This window comes from Camellia sinensis, chromosome 5 (assembly GCF_055761805.1).
Source record: "Camellia sinensis isolate YWXY chromosome 5, ASM5576180v1, whole genome shotgun sequence".
In the NCBI taxonomy this organism is placed as follows: domain Eukaryota; kingdom Viridiplantae; phylum Streptophyta; class Magnoliopsida; order Ericales; family Theaceae; genus Camellia; species Camellia sinensis.
The window spans coordinates 34,202,573-34,223,728 of record NC_138965.1 but is presented as its reverse complement, the minus strand read 5'-3'; the positions used below and the strand labels follow the sequence as shown (position 1 = coordinate 34,223,728).

The following is a 21,156-nucleotide window of genomic DNA, read 5'->3' as shown; positions in this document are numbered from 1 at the left end:
GGACTTTTCTTTGTAGTCCAGAGAAAATCATATGATTGTATTACAAATGATAAGTATTACAAATTTCTCTGGACTTATATGTTGTGTTTTTATGTGTTTTTATATGTTTGCACTTTTCAAAGTTTTTTGATATGTTTTCTTTGCACTTTTTTTTTTTTTTTTTTTGCACTATTCATGTTTCTGGACTTTTCTTTGTAGTATAGAGAAAATTGTAGGTTTGTTATTATAATCCAATGAAAATGACAGAGAAAATGTTAAGCTTGTAGTTGAGTGAAAATCACCCTTGAAGTTGGTGTCTTGATCTTGATGCTTATTGCTTTTTCAACTTGGACTTGTTTTTTTTTTTTTTTTTTTGTGGTGTTCTGGTGCTGCTACTGCGTTTTGATCTAAGATCATAAGACGCAGACACAGAGACTTTTGGTTTCTTTTTCGGGATTTCTGGGGTTGTGCTGCTTCTGCGCTTTGCCATTTCTATAGAATGAAAACATAAACATTAAATCCCAGAGAAAATTACAAGGTAGCAATGATTACACAACAGAGAAAATTACAAGGTAGCAACATAAACATGACAGAGAAAATTACACAATAGAGAAATTTTGAGGAAATGGAGCATTAAACAAAATAAATATGCCAGAGAAAATTAGACACAAGACATAAACATATTGTGGCCAGAGAAAATTATAAATGCTGCCAGAGAAAATTAGACACACAAGTAAGAAAAGTAATTTGGCCAGAGAAAATTATAAATGCCAGAGAAAATTAGCCACACCAATAGAGTAGTAAGCCACAGATAATTTGCTTGAGAAAATAATGAAGAAACATAAGCATGCCAGATAAAATTACACAATAGAGAAACACAAATGTAACAAGCCAGAGAAATTTACAAAAACAAGAACACAAGAAGCTTCATTAAGAAGCCCCAAATGCACAGAAAGCAGTTCAATTTTGACAGTTGGAAGGAAAGCAACCCATCATCAGTTGGAAGCAAAGAAATTCTGGACTTCCAAAGAATTTCTCTGGATTCAACCCAGAGAAAAATTTCTCTGGTCCAGAATTTCTCTGGAATGATAAAACTCTAATTTGATCAATTTGTCATTGGTTTTGCTACTGCTGATTCAATCACAATTTCCTGCACAAACAAATTAATAGTTCTTTTATGAGTTTGTGATAGATTTTCTTTAAACTTAATGGTATGAATTTCTCTGGGTTGAATCCAGAGAAAATTCAAATTTCTCTGGATCACTTTAAGCCTTCCTCTACTGCTGCCTCTTCCTCAAGCTTCTTTTTCCAATATTCTTCAAGTAGGGGTTCAAATATTGCTTTTTCAAAAACAACTCCAATTCTACTAAACCCAAAAAATCAAAAGACGTTATATTCAACACTCAGAGAAATTTTGAACCTGAAGATGTTATATTCAACACTGGATATATATATATATATATATGTGTGCTGACATTGTATATATATATGTATGTATCATATATATATATATATATATATATATGTTTGCAACCATAGATAAGATAACTAAGAGTGACTGTTTGATTATGGTTGCAAATGGTCTTAATTGATTAATTATCATATATATACTAGTCAAGACAGTAAGCAACAGATTGTATATATATATATGTATCATATATATATATATATATATATACATCTATCAACTCCACTCCACTCTGTTTGTTTACCCAGAAAATCAAATTTGCCAAACTTAGTGCTTTTGTTTTGCTGAATTTGTTTTCGTACTCGCCGGAAAATACCCAACACCAGTACCAGCATGACAAAGGAGAATATCCAACAGACGTAGGGTATTTTGGTCCAAGAAATTGATAAAATGCGCTGGTATTTTGGTTAGGGACCTGAGGCAGTATTACATTTTGTAATGTCCTTTATGCAGACAATTGTTATTATTAGGGAGCTTAAAAAAAAAACCCCAAAAATATATCCTCTCTTTGTCCCAAAAGAATGGTCATTTTTAGAAAATTTAACTTTTTTTGGTAATACAATTATTGCATTTAAAAAAAAAGTTAATTTTTCAAAATTACCCTTTTAATAGTACATTTTTTGGGAATATCAATGTCATAATTGTACTTTTTATATTGTTTATTAATTTAAAAGAAGGGCAAAATAGAAAATTTACATTATTTTTGTACTTGATTTTTGAAGAGGGACTAATATTTTGGAACGGATGGAGTATATAAAAAGACAAAAAAATTATAAAAGTATCAAATTATTCCGTATACAAACAAAAAGTCAAAAAAATATCATTCTATATTAAGGGCAATTTTGTCATTCTAAAGTCAAAAAGCCAAACAAAAATATCAAACAATTAAAAAAGTCTCAGGTTAAAAAAGTCAAAAAAATAAAAAGCTAACTAAAAAAGTCATTGTCAAACGACCCCTTAGTAGTTGTTTGGCATGTGTTAAAATAACACATATTATTTTAGCACATCTTCTTATTTGAGTCAAAATCATTTTATTTGGGTCACATCACTTCTTATTTGAGTCACATCACCTCTTTATAACATCATTTCAAACCCAATCATATTACACATTTTTTTTCATAAAAAATCAAAAATATACTAATTTAACATTTTCCAAACAACCCCTTAGAAGCGTTTGTTCTGTTTGGAAGTTATATCATAATAAAATTTTCACTACAACATATAAGAGTTTTAGAAATTACATGTTTTGCTTTTTAAAAGTGAAAATTTTGTTGCAAAAGACATTTAGGGACTAATTTCTATCATCATGAGGATAGTTGTTAAAAGGTTATCTTGAAAAGTCAAAAACAAGCTTTTAGCGATAAAATTTTGAAAATGTCACTAATAAATAGATTTTTAAAGACAAAATAATTTGATCTTAAAATGATTTACTTTTTGAGACAAAAAATTTGATCTCAAAAGGATAATAATTTATTACTAATGTCTAATTTTTTTGCTAAAAATATAATAACATTTTTCGCAATAAAAATATTTGATCCCTAAAAAAAAATTTGTCCTTAATTTTTATTTTTGAAAACCTTAATTTTTTGTAGTGTTTATTCTCGTTTTTTATAAATATCTTTATATTAGTTATGGCTCTTGTTAATAGATATTGACTAGAAGATTTGAAAAATATTAATTTTATAAAAATAGACATCTATATAAAAAGTTATGGAATTTTAAAAATATAAGAGCAACATTTAGTAATAGTGGCATTTTAGTAAATAAGGTGTTGTCCTTGAGCTCCAGAAGCTTACATTGTCACACATTGTCCTTCTTACAATAAATTTCTGTTGCTGTCTTTTTGCCAATGAAACTTGATAATCAAAGTGTTTTTAGCCGAATCTCCTCTAAAAAAATAGAATTTTTTAGAAATTTTAAAACCAATGGAAAACAACATCTCCAGTATATGTCATCTTGAGGTTTTAAGTCATTAACTCATATGGTATATTACCTCCTTGTGGATTGCCAGAATTTAGGCTTGTTAGATCGAGTTTAGGTTTAACATTCCTCTCCATGCCACTATCAAGTTTTGTGAAATTTAACTGAATTCTCAAAATTAGTCAAAGGGTGAGTTAAATAAGTGGGTAAACTATAGTTTGCACCCTTAGTTTCATGGTTTTTCCACCCTTAATGTATTTCCCTTCCCCCCCCCCCCCCCCCCTACCCCCCTACTTTGGCTTTTAATGTTTTTTGTTTTTTTTTTTTTTTTCAATTTACTCCAAAAATTAACTTCCGTCCAATTTTAGACAAAAAATGACACCTTGGCAGCCAAGTGGTGGCATGTGGCATAAAAATACACTGTATCAAAACTTTAGCTAAATTACAACTTGCCCCCTGAAGTTTCACAATTTTTTCACTTTGGCTCTTAAAGTTTTTTTTCCCACTTTGGCCCCTAACGCCTATAATTTTTCTCAAATTTACTCCCAAAACTAACTTTTGTCCAATTTTTGATGGAATAATGCCATGTTGATAATCACTTGGCAAAAAAATAAATTATATTAAAATTTTAATATCTATATCTCAAAATTCAAACCCAAACCCACAACCAAAGGTGTAGTGTTACGATGGTGGAAGAGTTTGGGTATTTGTGAAGGGCAGTCATGGTGCATGGAGTAAATATGGAGAGAGAGAGAGGTTGAAATTTTTGCTTTGAATTTTGAGTTTTGAGTCTTAAAATTGGATGAAAGTTAGTTTCCAGAATAAATTTAAGAAAAATCAAAAACGTTGGCCAAAAGGAGAAAAAATACTTTAGCCAAAGTGAGAAAATTGTGAAAACTAAATAAATTTTATCTATTTTATGTCACGTAACTGCTAAAAATTTTCTTTCAAAATTGGACAGATGTTGATTGTGGGAGTAAATTAGAAAAAATTACAAATGTTAGAGGCTATAGTGGGAAAAAAAATACTTTAAGAGCCAAACTAAGAAAACTATGAAACTTATAGAGAAAATAGTGTATTTTACCCTAAATAAAATAAAAAAATGCTTCAGAGCTCGAAAATGAGGGGCTCGAATGATCCGAATGGGTGTTCACCGGACGACCGGTCGGACGTCCACTCGGATGACCGGGTGAAACACTTGTCTACTGTGATTGTCACCTTGTCGACCGCGGCTGTTAGCTTTCTTGCCGAATGACTGGCAAGATAAATTTCAAGTTTTTCAGGCCAAACTCAAATTCGAGCTACCAAACAGTGCTTAAAATAATGTTTATGAACAAAATCCTGTCAATTCTTAGTTTGCTATGTAAATTGTTTCATTTTTCCTTTACTAAATGTCCAAAATACTATTTAAATTTTTCTTAATTGTTACAAGCAGATATTGTCATGGGAAAATGTTGGTGTGGCCAACCTTGCAGGAGTCATCAGCCTCATTGTTGGTCTATTCACGTGGGTGACATCTAGGAATGGCAACAGGCCGGGGCAGGATTGGGGATTACACTTCCCATTTCCAATCTTTGAAGGTATAAAATTTCCCATCACTGCCCCCGAGCCTGAAAAGTCCTTGACCCTTTTTTTTTTTTTTAAATTTTGCATATCCCATTTTGTTTCTTCTTTTTTTTTTAAGGCAAATAAAAATAATATATATAAAAGCATAATCCAGCAATGTCCAAACATAAACATTCAAACAACAACATGACAAATAAGATACAAAACAACCCCCACACCACACAAAAACAAAAACAAAAAACATCAAAAACAACAACAACATCCAAACAACACCTTTTTTTTGTTTTAAAAAATAAAAATAAAATACACTTCTCGTAAATTTTGCAAAGTAGCATGCACAACTAACATTATTAGCTAAGTTAACTTCTAAAATCAATAGGCATCTCTCAAAGATATTCTATGGGTTTATCCCCTCAAAATAATCCATACAACATAATATCTCAATTCTCAAATGTCCAACCAAAAAAGAAATAGTACCATTAGTCTATTACAACATGGAACACTAGAAGGGTATAATAGTAATTTCAGTTCGGGGCGGAAACAGGGACGGGGCTAGGCCGGGGGAACCTATACCGTCCCTGGCTTGAAAATTGTTGGGGATTCATTTTTGAATATCATCCCCGGCCCGTCGAGAGTATTTTTCAGGAAAAAACTGTTCTAATCGGAGTCGAGAGGCTGGGTCCCTTCAGGTCGGGTTTAAATTGTCATCCCTAGTGACATCCCTTCCGCTAGTGAGGATAAACTTTGAATTATTCTTCTACACCCATCAACTATATGTAGTCTTCATCTTCTTCTAGGCTTTGCATGTTGGTGATTTCAATTTCAATCCGGCTGCTAGAGGAATATTTCTCTTCATCCTTGATCACTTTCTGAGATTCTGGCCTTGTTTGGCAAACGTTAAAATTGGGCTTTTTACACTAAAATTTACACCAAAAAAAAAAACAAAATATGCTAAAATAGCTAATAAGAAAAAATGTCACATCAAATCCATAATCATTTCACTTTTTTTCTCACAAATATCACAGCCAACTACAAAAAAATCTAACCATCTTCCCAAATACAAAAATTTTAACCTACTAAAATAGTCAACTTCCCAAACAAGGCCTCTGTCAATCACGAAGGACTGTCAATGTAATATCAGCTAGTTGCCTTCCTTGTGGAACAATCGAACTGGTCATTTCAAAACCTACATGTAAAAACATCTCTTAAGATCATAGTTCTAAATATCGGCCGATACTGGAAAATCAAAGCACGGATTCGGATATGAACCGATGTAACGGTGAAAATGAAATTCGTAGTCGTAGCGTCCAAATCCCGGTGTGTAGTGGCCTGAATCCGATACATAGGGCAATATAGTCCGATTGTCACCGGTACGGATGAAAATCAGCACAAAAACTGCTCGTGGCTCCGATGCTGTTTCTGTTTTGGATTGATAGTTTTCGCTAAAGTGATGGTGCAACTAGGAGGTTCACGAGGAGATCATGTCGTCCTTCAATGGCTTCCGGCGTGTTTCGGAATGCTTTTTTGGGTCATGTGCTGTTAAGTGAAGCTTTGAGGCTACAGCAAGCTAGGTATGATGTGCGGCCGCAGAGTATATCTTTTATATTTATATTTTATATAAATGTATATTGATAGTTTTGGTTGAGGATATTTTGCTGAAGACAGTTGGTGGGTTGTTTTGAGCAATCTTGGGTCCATATGTTTCTTTAACCAACTCGTGGGTCTAGTTGGTGTACTGCTGTGGATTTATTTTAAATTGTAGATAATTGAGATATCATTTAGTTGAAAATGAGTTGTAAGTGTTCATACATATCAAAATTTTGATTAAAATGTGACAAATTAAGGCTAAAAGAGTTTTTTTTTAAAATGCATAAAATTGAGTTTGATTTTTAAAATTTCAGGGCTGCGACACCCGATTCCCGATACATACCAGCCGATACTACCGATATCGATACTCTGCAATCGATACCGTTACGTTATCCAATACCGCGATTTAGAACTATCCTTAAGGTACTCATTTCCAAATTTGAATATTTTTTCTTTCACCACCCCAAATTACCCCACCTACGCCAACTACCCTTTGTTGCCTCTGTTGTTGGCTTGGTGCTACCTTCGCCATTGCATGTCAGCCCCTTCCATTCCATTTCCTACCTAGCCTCACCAACCCATCCATATTTTACTCCCCGCTATTGGTTTTTCCCCCTTCCCTTTCCCCCACCAGTTGCACTCATCCCTTCCTTCTTCACTAACTCTTGCCACCTACTCTTACCTCTCTCTTAAACCTTAACACTCCCTATGCCACTTCCGCCACCACCTGTTGCCCCTCTCATTCCCTCTCCAATGTCCTCCATTATTTCCTCTTCACTGCCAGCCATTCTTCTCCTTCTTTCTCCAACGTCCCCACCCCTTCCCTTCCTCCCTTTCAAACCCTTACATTAAACCCACCACCCACAACCACCAACGAGAGAAAGAGATAGAAATGTGAGAAGGAAAATGAAGGCAAGAGAAAAAGAGAGAGGGGAGTCGCAAGAAAAAGGGAAGGGTGGGCAGGAGCTGGCGACTGGTGGAAAGAGGTGGGAAGGGATTGGAAAGTGTAGCGATAGGAGTTGGGAAGGGCTTGGGGTAGTAACAGTGGAAGGAGGAAGATGGTAGCTAAGAATGGATGTAGAGAAAAATGGGGGTTTGTAGAGAAGTAATTTGACATGGGTGTGAATTTGCTATACCCAGCAGTGGTATCTGTTTTCTGATGTTATTCTCAGCAGTGGTTTCTGATGCTATGCTCAGCAGTGAGCTTTCTGTTATCTTGTACTAATGGTATCTGCTAGTTTGTTACTTTACCAGTGGGGTTGGTCTGTTTCAGTGGGTTTGGTCTGCTTGCTTTCTGTTCTGCTACCAGTGGTGTTGGTCTCAGTTCTGCATTTTTTCTGTGTAACTTGCTCTATCTTGAGGACTGCTCTGTTGAGGTCTTCTTGCTGCTACAAAGCTCTGAGGACTGCTTTGTTGAGGACTGCTCCAGTGTAGCTTCTGCTTTGTTATGAACTGCTCCAGTGTAGCTTCTGCATTTCCAGTGTAGCCTCTGCTTTGTTGAGGACCGCTCCAGTGTAGCTCCTGCATTTTTACTCTGCTTTCCCTCTGTAGTCTGGTTTGTTTGGTTTGTTTTCTTCTCTTCTTCTCCGTTGGTTTCTCACCAACTAAGAGGTCGGAGCTTTGTTCTAGCTCCTAGCTCCTCTTTATTGATGTATTTTTCATACTCCGTATGTCTTCATCAATAAAGCCTTCTTTTTGCCGTTCAAAAAAAACAAAAAAACAAAAAACATTCAAGTGTGGGGTATCTAACCAATTTTTGGGAATGCACCTACATAATTGTTTGTTTCTATATTTTTTGTCACCACAAGTCTCACTATTTTGCTTTTCAACAAATGTAGATCTAAAATGCCCTCAGCTTTATTTTTCTTCAAGTTCGAGAATTATCCTGGCTGCAATGGCATCCTTTCAGTGTCTCATCAAGTCCTCTAGATGGTAAATATCACATCTCAGTTCTTATTAAGAATCTCGAGGAATGGACAATGAAACTAAGAGGAAGTATCTTAAATGGTCCTAAGGAGGAACTACAAGAAGAGCAACCATTATAGCCTCATTCAAACCTAATTGTTTCTGTAGAGAGGCCTTATGGGCATGCATCGCCGCACCACTTAAGGTACGTATTCCATTCTTTGAATTTCATTTAGATGCTAGCTATGATGGATCAATCTAGCTAGGAAGAGAGATATTCTAACAGTATTCATGTCTATGGAGATATATATGTATATACAGTCAATATCGATAAAATATATTGTTGATGCTGACAATTTTGATGTTGCATGTACTTTTGCTTTGTGCTAAAAGGTTAAATGACAAATGATAATATAATAGTTGATCTATCCGTAGGACTCAAATTTTTTTTTCTAAACCAACATTATACTTTCATACTCATTTTTTACTTTCAATTTACAATTTGTCATAGTGTTTAAGTGTTTTTTTATAAAATAATAATAAAAATAAATAAATTAAAAAATTAAAAAAAAAAAAGAGGATGACCTAGTGCATGGGACTGTTGCTAAAGCATGATTTGGAGAGAACAAATACGCAACTTTATCCCTATTTCTGTAAAGTTTGTATTTGTACCATTTCTAGCATTGGCCAAGTTGTGTAGCTAAGCTGCCATGAAAGGAAAAAGGGAAGAGTGTCATTTACTAGATATTTAATTTTTCTTTGTTCAAAGTTTAATAATAAATTTTTTGCTAATGGACTAACTAGGTGTTGGTTTTTTTGGCTTTCGAAAGTTAATTGTGTAATTTAAAGCGTTCTAGCGAGGATCAATAAGTCCTTACAGAATTTTAATTGTCAACCAATTATCAGACGATTATGTTGAAGTTCTTTCAGCCTCGATAAAAAGTACTTTTATTGGTGACTTGTTTAGGAGAAACTTATAAATGAGCACAGGTACAAAATAGTTCAGAAACTGAATTTCATTAAGTAAATAAGAACTTACAAGGAAATGACCCAGCCTTGAAAAGGTTTACAGCAGTGACTACTTAAAACTACTCCAAAGAAATGAAGTGCAGTATAGGAATTGAAGAACTGGAAATATAACAATTGGAAAGAAAAATATGAAATAAATGACTGGTCTCTGGATCCACTTTTCAATGGTAACTGTCGAAGTGGACTTCCAACTGTCAAAATGCCCTTTCACGATCATTGGTTATAGCCTTGAACAATCTGCTCCCACTACGCCTTCCTTGTAGTTAGGCTTCGCTCCTGAATTTGAATTTGAATAATGAGTAACCGTTGGGCCACGTCACCTTGCGCCCTCTAACTACTTCCATATTGCGCTGCGTAGATCCATTATTACCAATATGAACTGCCACGTGTATGTTGTTGATTGGAGACTCACCTTACCTTCCCAAATTACCCTTTACAAGCCACATGTTAAGCTGCGATTGACCTATACAAAATATATAGCCAACACTAAATCATTTTTGTTTTTCAAACCTTATTTTAGTTGCCAGAGTAATTGGAATATCACCATATCTGGCTATCATGAGTGATATTCTCCACCGTATTAACCATAACAAACCATGTTTGCGAAGAAATATCTTAATAGTTTGGGCTGTAAAAAAATCAAACTAGCTTCCTCACCTTTACAGTCTTGACATGGAATCAATCTGTCCCTTTTTTTCCGACATGTTGAATCTGGAGATTCAAAATCATGTCACTCAAGAATCAGAACCTCAACTGGCAGGGTTTTTTTTTTTTTTTTGTGTGACCGTTGTGATCAACTGCAGTAGGAGGGTGAAATCATCAAGTCTGTCAACTCTTTTGGATTCCCTGTCCGTCACAACCGTGACATTTCTGTATTAGTTGGCACTGGAAATATCAGTTGGTCTGGAATTTATGTTATGGTGTCTAACATTGGAATAGTTCTTTCTGTGGGCTTGTTACATATCTTTTATACAAATCCTTTTGATATAGCTTATTGGTGGTACAAAGGGCTTTTATTTGTTGCATGCATGTTTGCAAGTCCTATTGTCTTTGGGGGTGTTGTGGTTGGTCTAAACTTCAACAAGGGAGGAATATGATGAAAATGATGGGCAAAAGTTTGACATCATGGAGGGTAATGAGGCAAGGACACATAAAGAATCGAGTCAAGATTATGTTTCTAGTTCAAATACTATTCGTTATGGGCGTAGACCAGACTTCAAAGGTATTTTCCTTAGAACTGTTTGGAAGAATATCACATAAATGGAAATTTGAAACAATAATTGCAAATCAATGGAGTGAGAGTGAGACATGAGCCCTCTACTGGTATAAATTGTACAAAATAACACAGTTTTTTTTTTTTGATCAGCACAAAATAACACAGTTCTCACTTGCAACTAGGCAAGTGAAAACTTTACAAAATGATATAGTTCTCACTTGCACCCAATTACAATCTTTTGATTTGCAATTATTTTTTCCATTTCCCATTTATCTGATATTTTTCCAAACTCTTTCACTTCCTCTTGGAAAAAAGGGAGGAAGAGTAAGTTTGTGCTTGTCAAATATTTGTTTAGCAATTTGTTTTATTTACTTTTTCCTTCTTTAGTAAACTTTAAAAAAAATCCAAAATTGCTTGGTTTTTAGGTTCTAATAATATTAGAAGACCCTAAAATTTTAAAAAGACCAAATTTGAAGAAAATTAAAAAACAAAAACCCAAAACAATTTGTTTTTTTAGCCTTTAGTGATTTTTTTTTTTTTTCCCTAAAAATTGCTTTTCAATCCTTCTAGACTACTGAAAAGAAATAATTTTTCACACAAATGTTTTTAAAAAAAAAAATCACAAAAGAGAAAAAAAAATAAAAATTGAAAAATATTACTTAAAATGAGTGGAGACTTAGTTATGGTCAAGTTTGACAATATTTATTCGTTAATGTACTCTATAGTGATTCTGAATCATTTTTATTGCAGAAATTTTTGGATCAATATCGGAGCGTTGGGGACATGTAGATGTAGGTGTGATAGTGTGTGGTCCCCCAACTCTGCAGAAAATTGTTGCAAAAGAGTGCAGATCACAAAATTTCAGCAGCAGGGGATGCAATAATCACCCAATCTTCCATTTCAACAGTCATAGTTTTGAACTCTAAGTTAGTTAGTTGGTTAGAAAGTTAGCTCCTCTACTTCATCTCCAATTTCAACATGTTATTGTTTTGACTAGGTTTCTGTCTACTGCTTTATTTGTTAGGTTGTTTTCCATGCATTTTGACGGTTGTTTTTTTTTTTTTTTTTATTAGCAAAAAGAAGCTTTATTGATGAGAATCAAAGTACAAAACTAATAACAACATCAATAAAGAAAAAGAGTGAGTACAAAAGACATGATAGCAAGACTGATCAATCCTAACTACGTTGGCACCAAAAAGCAAGCCCAATCATATCTCAACACACACAAGGATGGTGAGAAACCAACCAACAAAAGCCAAACAATACAAAGCACAAAAACTAGCGCTGCTAATACCTAACAACCGGCAAGAGAAGAAACAGTAAAAAAAAAACACCTAACAACCCTCTAGCTGAAAATGCTACCCAGCAGTAGCATATACTCAAATGTAACCCAGCACCAGCACCAGTACCAGAAGACAGCAACTAAAACCAACTACCCGCAGCCTCCAATGCAAACTCTAATTAATTGAGGATTTAATCCATAAAGCCACTATGATTCTGATAAGCTCTCTTAACTGAATTGGATTCCCTTGAAAATACAATCATTACTATGCTACCAAATAGACCACAAAACAGCCAAGGGAATGGTGCTCCAAATTTTCCTTCCCACTTTCTTGAGTTTTCCAACAGCCCACCATTGAAAAAGCCCTTCAATTGAACAGGGAAGAACCCACTGAATGCCCCCACCAAGACAAAACATCAGACCATATTTTCCATGTGAAGGGACAAAAAAGAAAAACATGATCAAAGACTCACTCTCTGCTCTACAAAAAACGCACAAGGTAGAAGCACTGCCCAAGAGAACACCAATCTACTGCAGATGATTAAAAGTTGACTTTTTGGCTTTTTTTTGGCTTTTTTGGAAAAAAACATGTAAAAAATGCAGATGATTAAAAGTTGACTTTTTGACTTTTTTTTGGCTTTTTTTGAAAGAAAACATGTAAAAAATGTGAGAGGTAACGTGACTTAAAATGGGTTAAAAGCTGGCTTTTGGCTACTAATACACTTCCCAAAAGGGCTGACCAAGCAAAAAACTGGACTTTAGGAGGGACAATGTTATTCCAAGCAAACCTGCAAGTTTTAGATTGAGGACCAAAGCAAGAGTCACAGAAATTATACACATACGAAACGGAGAACTGACCAGAGGATGTAATTGCCCACTTCTGTGGATGTTGCCGCTTCTGAATTTTGTTGTATATCTCTTCTTTTGGAATAAAATTCTTACCTACTTACCAAAAATTAACAAAAAGTAGTCCATGATTGTTAATGAAGATGAAGTGACATACTTCATGTGATTATGTTCTACTCATGGAGTATATATGTAACTAAGCACATGTCTATGTTACATATTTTTAATGTAGTTTTTCTTTCAAATTTATGGCCTATTCTGTGATGCCAAAGAGCTTCAGACCTTGGGCACCAGCTTATAAGTTGAGGATTTTTTTTTTCTTGATTGACTTTTGTCTTTACTTAAAAATAAATTAAAAATTATGTCAAAATATTTTAATTTTTAAGTCGATTTAGACTACATGATTCTAAAAATTTAAAAATAGAATTGGAAAATCTTAGATAAAAGTTCAATAATTCGCTTATTTTCATCTTTAGGGAATTTTAAAAAAATTTTAAACCTTCAAAATCATCTAATTTAGGTACACTTAAAAGTAAAATTTTTTGACTCATAGTTGAAAAAAGTTTACTAAAAAAAAAATTAGAATATTTTTATTTATAAATTGCGGACCAAAGAATGAACGTGTGCTAAAAAGTAAAATCATACCGCCTGGGGGTGGTAGTTTGGTGGGTGGAACATACTCCCAAGTGATTTATTAGGATGAGTGTTTGGAGTGAGACTCGCCCATTAAATTTAGGTCACAATCCCCTAGCCAATATGCTCGGGCATAGTTCATGTCATGATTCAAGTTTGTCATGCGAGAGTACATATATTTTTTTGTCGCTAAAAATATGTTTTTGCCGACCAAACTTTTGCTCGTCAAAGATAAAAAATAATTTTTTATTTTACATTCGGCGACTAAATTGTTTTAGTAGCCAAAACTCAATATACGGCGACTAAAATATTTTTTTGTCACTAAAAATATGTTTTTGGCAACCAAATTTTTGGTCGCCAAAAATAAAAAATAATTTTTTATTTTACATTCAGCGACTAAATTGTTTTAGTAGCCAAAACTCAATATACGGCGACTAAAATATTTTTTTGTCGCCAATTCTTTTATTTTTAGCAACTAAATTTATTTTAGTCACCAATAATCAATATACCCCAACTAAAAAAAATTAGTAGCTAAATATTGTACTTTTGCCGACTGAAAAAAATTTGGGTCGCCAATTTCACAACTTTTGGCAACTAAAAAACATTTAGTCGCCAATTTTGGTTGCCAAGATGCATTTTGTTGTAGTGTGGTATTTTTGTATTGTCGAGCCCATTTAAAACCCTTATAACCGACTTCTTAACAGGTAAGGACTCTTATGATCGCGTCCAAAAAAAAATTACATCGTGTTGTCACTTACTCTTACTTGTATTTAAATTTTTGAAAGGCAACCCTTGCTAATATATCAACTTCCAAATTTACTAATCAATCAGTTGTCAAATTTTTACTCAATTTTTTATCCAAGTTTGAGTTTGGATTTTGAAATATTTTGAATTAAATGAAACTTTTACTCAAATTGATACTTAATTTAAGTTTGGTCGTCAAAGTATCTTATGTCAAATGGAACTTTTACTCTTAATATTGGAGATGACTTCATAAATCTTTATCATTTGCATTATGGTAATAAAATTATTTAATGAATACAATCAAGTGTTAAACAACAAAATTAATTTCATGATTCCAACCAAAATTAATCCAAATGTTTTTTAAACTAAATTGATTCAATTTCATTATTAAAAAAAAAATTTAAAAAAAGCAAAAACTTGACAAAGATTGAATAATTTTGAGTTTTCCTCTTAATCCCCAATTGGAGACAGAAGTCCAAATTTTGAAAAAGTCCAGTTTTATGAGTGTAATCTTTCAAAAAACTTTGTACCCTATGTAATAAATCCTTCAAAATGTAATGCAGAAAAATTCGAAAAGTCATATTTTTAAAAACGTTACAAAAAAAAAAAGAAAAAAGAAAAAGTCTACTTGATTGAAGTCAACTCATATTAATTTTTCTTTTTTTCTTTTTATACTCCTTCTGCCCCAAAATAATGGTCTTTTTTGGAGAATCCAACTTTTTTTGGTAGTATAATTATTGCACTTTAAAAAAAATTAATTTTCCAAAATTATGTTTTGATAGTACATTTTTTAAGAAATATCAATGTATAATTGTACTTTTTTGTTAATAAATTTTAAAAAAGGGCAAAATGAAAATTTTATATTATTTTTGTACTTAATTTTTAAAAGAGACTAATATTTTATGACAATAAAAAATAAAATAAGATACTAATATTTTGAGACGAGAAGTACTAAATTTAGTGACTAATAGAGAAAAGTTGTTTATCTTGTTTAGTTTTCAAATTTTGAATTACTAACAAATGGTTCGGGTTTAAAGGCACACTCAATGAAATAAAATTTTAAATTATTCACACAAAAAATCAGAATTTTAATTCTTTACATGAAAGGATAAAACCCATAACAATAGGGGATAAAGTACTATCAAGCCATACTATTAGAAGATAACATAGATTTTATCCTGTTTTCTTTAACAATTATTTAGAATTAATAAACAAAATAAAGTTCAATATAATTAATTTCTTTAACAATTGTTCAAAATTAATAACCAAAACAAAATTCTCTATATATATTTAATTTATTATTTGTCAATATTAACATGATATAAAATTGGTAACAACTTCTAAAATTCTTTCAATTTTTGGCAAACTCACTTGGTACTTTCTCGAAAATTTAAATATCGTTGTAAATCCTCTAACACATGCATTATGAAAAGGAACTTTCCCATCTTCACACCAAGATGGCTCCTCTTTCCGAGAAATTTTATTTTTATCCTTATACTTTGTTTCGATTATCAATTATGCCCCTAGATTTTGAATAATTTTAATTTTACCCCTATAGTTTTTGAAATCGTATCAATTTTGCTCCTACCGTTACATTTGAAATGGAAAAAGTTAAAAAAATTACATTTTGACCCCAATTTCAAAATAAATATGCAAACTCTCCATCTCTTCTTCTCTCTCATCATTCCCTGAATTACCTAAATCCCTCTGACACCCTCCCCATCCCTTCTTCGTCGCTATCTTCCCCTCTACCACCACCACTAGCATCACCAAGAAGCCCTTTAAAATTGAGAGCTAGGTTGTATTCGCATGTGACATTCAACTCATTTGCCATGAAAACTCCCAAAATCATGCCCTCAACTCATAAGCTATGGTTATGGAAAATTGAGAATTGGGTTGCATTTGACCCTAAACATACCAGCGCCGATGGTGACCGAGCTTAAGACTAGTACATTGCCTTCTAACTCTCCATTGATGCAACAATCCAATAAGAGTATAGCACACCCCAGAGATGGGAAACACCAGTAAACAGTAACCAATATCAACACACCAGATACTAGAGCTGGTCAACCGGCCAGACGACCTACGGGTCAACTGGTTGGACGTCTACCAAGCACCACCGGCACCACAAACCAATCTACAACAACTCCACACAGCCTCGCTGGCGACAAAGACCCGCCAAACTAGACTACATAAAACCCACTCCAAGGACACCTAGATTACAATCACAATAACTAACCAAAATACATAGATATTTTACTCTCTTTCTCACTGCAAATATGTAGAGAAACTAACCATCTACCATGTTACTCTGGAGGAGAGGTTTCTCTCTCTACAGAAAGAAGCTCTTACTTTCTTTCCCCCAAACAAACACAACATTCTCTCAAACATTGCAAAGAAACCCATCCATGTAGTGTTAGCCGAGGTAGTTGGTGCTATCGAGCCAATTAAGTTTGAGGATTCCAACCTTGATATGAAATACTTGGCATTCTGGGTTCAAATCATCCAAGGTGTAGACATAGGAAGTGTCGTTGTTCCATTCAAGGTCGTAGGTGAGCTTCTTACCAAGTTGGTTCTAGATGATGTTGAAATTGCAGCCATTAGACTAGTTGTACCAGAGGTCCGTCTTCTAGAGTGTCCCATTGCGGTTCATGAAGAGTAGGGAGTGGAATTGATGAGGCCATGGTGTTGGAATTGGGTCTGTAGGTTCTGATGATGATGCAATTGAGAGGAAAGGGAAGGATGAGGGGGGGAAAAAAAAGTACCCAAAAAAAATCTGTTTCTCTTACGGGTTTTGAAATTGAGGATTTGTTTGTTTCTTGGGAAATTTAACTAATTTAGGGGATTTTTGAGAAAGGAAACAAAAGCAAAGGAAGATGAACGCAGACAGAAGAGAGTGGTCATTATGAAATTTCTGAAGAATCTAAAAACAAAGCTGTAGATGTGAACCTCATAAGCAGATTCAAAGTTGTTGGAGCTATATTGGAGTGAAAAATATTCGAAAACCGTAGCTCTAGGTTAGAGAGAGAGAGAGAGAGAGAGAGAGTGAGTGAGTGAGTTTGGGTAAGGAAGGGTGAATTTGCATTTTTCTTTTGAAATTTGGGGTCAAAATGTAATTTTTTTTTTATAACCTTTTCCGTTTCAAATGTGACAACATGGGCAAAATTGATACGATTTCAAAAACTTTAGGGCTAAAAAAATTATTCGAAGTTTGGGGGTGTAATTGATAATCGAGACAAAGTATAGGGGTAAAAATAAAAAAAATTCTCTCTTTTCAACAATAGAAGTTAAGAAAAAAACATAAGTCTCTTATTCTATACGCCCCTTATTCTATATGCCCTTTTGAAAATATAGTGTTGGTCTATTTTAATATCTTTTATTTATTAATTGATATATCTTGTTCATGAATAGAGTTTCATTACTTTGGTAACCTCTTATTTTGTTCATGAATGGAGAGTAATTAGAATTCATGAACTTGGTGGTGAGTTAGTTTTTGGAGTTACTCCATTCTCTCTAGTTTAATGATCATCTTTATTTTTGGTGTAACTTGTAAGGTCCTAGTGGCCTATAAATAGTCCCTCCCATCTACTCTTTCTACACCAACATACACCAACTATTTCTATACAAGAGAGATTACTAGTAAAGAATGGTATTTTTCTTGGTGGAGCTTTGGATTCACCATCTTGTGCAGAGTTGGCCTGAATCATTTGACAAGTGGTCGGGCTGTTGTATCCTGGAGGGGACAAGTCATAGTTTTGTGATTGTTGCATCGGTATTTTGGTTCTTCCTACCGCAGAGGGTTTGATCTCCTTAAAGAAAACGAAATATCCGTGCATCAGTCTGATCAATTTGTATTTCATTTTCTTTGCATTATTTATCAATAAAATATTTTTTCTGGTATTGTCACCAACATATAATATTATCTATCCATTCTATAGGGTGTCATAGATCATCATTGAAAAAAATTATGAAATATATAATTTTAGAAGGAAAAAAAAAAGAATTGTAAAAAAAATCTACCAAAACAAAAAGAGCTCGTGACGTTCAGGTATCATTTGCCCCACTCACCATTCTTCCATTTTCGATCTTTATCTCTTATCTACCGATTCATATGTACTTTCTATTTTTGTTAAAAATAACAAAAACTCGAAAAATATATAAATATATATATAAAGGATTAAGAATCTTCAACATAAAATAAAACCAATGCTAGCAAAAATAAAATAAAACTAACAAAAAATTTACAAAATTCAAACATGTACTTGAATTCAACCGGTGTGTGCTCCTAATCGGATTCAATAAACCAACTCAAGTTTCATTTTCAATTAGGTTTACGTACTCTATGACTGGTAGTGACATTAATATTGATGGTGGCTATGAAGTTAAAGAATGATGGATTTACTACATTTATACTGCATGTATTTGGGTAGCATCAATAGGAAAAATGAGAATTTTACGATTCTTGATTACTAACAATGAAAAATAATAATTGCATTTAATAGATAGAAATTGTTTCCAAATAAAGAAAAATGTGTTACAAATAGAGTAAATAGATATAGATAAATATTGAATTTTTCTATTTTATAGGTATAGATAAATAAAATGGAATTTATTAGAAAATCATTTTTCGAGTACTAGTATCTCAATTGATCCACTAAATCATAATTCTCTTATCTAAGGCATTTTATGGACAATTTTATTCTTATAAATATTTTTTAAACGCTTAATAATTTAATGATGTGAACATTCATATTTTACAATGTGAATAATGTTCACATTGACGTTTGAATGTTCATATTCACAATGTAAATATTATTATTATGGGTATTTTAATAATTATGTCACTCATAAAACTTATTGAAACATAACAAAATAATTTGGACTTAGTGAAACATAAGTAGGTGTAAGGGATTTATGAATAAATGTTCCATAAATAAATGATAATACAGAAAAATTGTAATAATCACCTTTTAAAAACCATAAATCATGGGATAGTGTTAACAATTTTGAATTTTAAATTTTAATATTTATTTGGTTATTTATTTGTTATTACATTTTGTAATTTTTTTATTTAAAAAAGCTAACATTTATCTGATTTTTTTTAATTTTTTTTCTTTGAATAAATGAAATATGATCCAATAGAAATTGAGTGTGGCATTTTTTAATCATTTTAAAATATACAAATTCAAGAATTTTGGGTTGAGATTTGAAAAGTTATTTTGAGACAAAGACGATAGACATTTGAGTTAGGCGAGTGAGGTTTGTGGCACAAATTTTGGGGTAGCTGGCTAAATTTTGGGCAAGATTTGGGGTAGCTAAAATTAACACTTTTGGACGGGATTTTGTAAGTTTAATAAACCATGTACACCGTTGGATCAAACTCAAAATTAATCTTAGTCGTTTTAACCAATTGTATCTCTAAGACATTTTCGAAAACCTTCTTATTTTATAGTATAGATTTTTTGTGGTTTTTTTAGTGAATTTTTTATATTTTAATTTTAATTTTTTTTACATTTTAGTTGCATTTCAAATGTAGAATAATATTAGAGAAGAAATCTAGAAAGAAATATTAAAAAAAAAAAATCACTTAAAACAAACAAAAAATCAACACGTCTTCTTTTCTTTTCTTTTTTTTGTCTTTAATGAAATTTGTCAAATTTTTTCACAGTATTTTATTTTTGAAGTACATTTAGATTAGGTGTATTTAAAAAAAAAATAATAATTTGACTAAAATATTTTTAAAAAATGCTAAAGACATAAATAAATAAATAAACACATTTTCTTTTCTTCTGTTTTTTATCTTTAATGAAAAATTTTTAAGTTTGCTTACAAATATTTTATTTTTTAGATTTATCTAGATTAGGTGCCACTATAACATTTTCTTAGTTTAGTGACATTTGAAAGTGCCACAAAACTATTGGTTTAATGACATTTTTTAGTCTTGTGGCATTTTGAACAAATGTCATTTGTATTCGTGCCACAGTAGATACTAGTGCCACGGTAGATACTTGCAAGTGCCACTACACCATCATGGCTAAAAACTTTCAATGACATTTTGATGTCATGGTAGATATTATTTGTAGCACTATCAAGCGCCATTAAAAAAAGAGTTATTGACACTTATAAGTGTCATTGCACCATCAAGACTAAAATCTTTCAGTGACACTTTAATGTCATGGTAGGCACTATTCGTGACGCTATCAAGTGCTATTCGTGACGATAATTCGTTGTAGAACAATTTGATCCGCTCTTGCGGAGACTCGAACCGCCAACCCCCCGCACCATAAACCTTATACACCACACTCTTCCCACTACATCTCTATAGCACCACATGATTATATATGCAACATATATTAATTATATAGTACATACATCCATATTAATATAAAAGTATATGTATAAACATAATTATTTTATTGAACATAATTTATGTAAAATAAACTATTTACTAGCAAAATAAAAAAAAAACCGACTAAAAATATTTTTTAGTCGCCAATTCTATACTTTTGGCTACTAATTGTTTTTTAGTTGCTAAAAAACTTAACTTTTGTCGACTAAAATCGGATTTGATCGCCGAAGATGCACTTTCAGCTACCAAAATTTTGGTCGCAAAAAAATTTAATTCCCGCCTTAGGATTTTAGTTCTCCCGCACTAAAAATGACCACTTTTGGCGACTAAACTTATTTTTTAGTCGCCAATTGTAGATTTTTGGTTACTAAATTTTTTTTTGGCACCAAAAAGCTTTACTTTTGGCTACTAAAATTTTTTTAGTCGGTAAAACCCATATAGTCAGCGACCAAACCTATTTTTAGTTGCCAATTGTAGACTTTTGGCTACTAAATTTTTTTAGTCGCCAAAAAGCTTTACTTTGGGCTATTAAAAAAAATTTAGTCACTAAAATCCATATAATCAACGACCAAACTTAGTTTTAGTCGCCAATTGTAGACTTTTGGCTACTAAAATTGTTTAGTCGCCAAAAA

At 32.6% G+C, this 21,156-nt stretch overlaps 1 pseudogene; it reads left to right on the top strand.

Moving 5' to 3' along the window:
• The window catches only part of LOC114288071 (ferric reduction oxidase 6-like), a 187,759-nt pseudogene extending 175,985 nt beyond the window's left edge, over window positions 1-11,774 (top strand).
• Window positions 11,775-21,156: the final 9,382 nt, after the last annotated feature.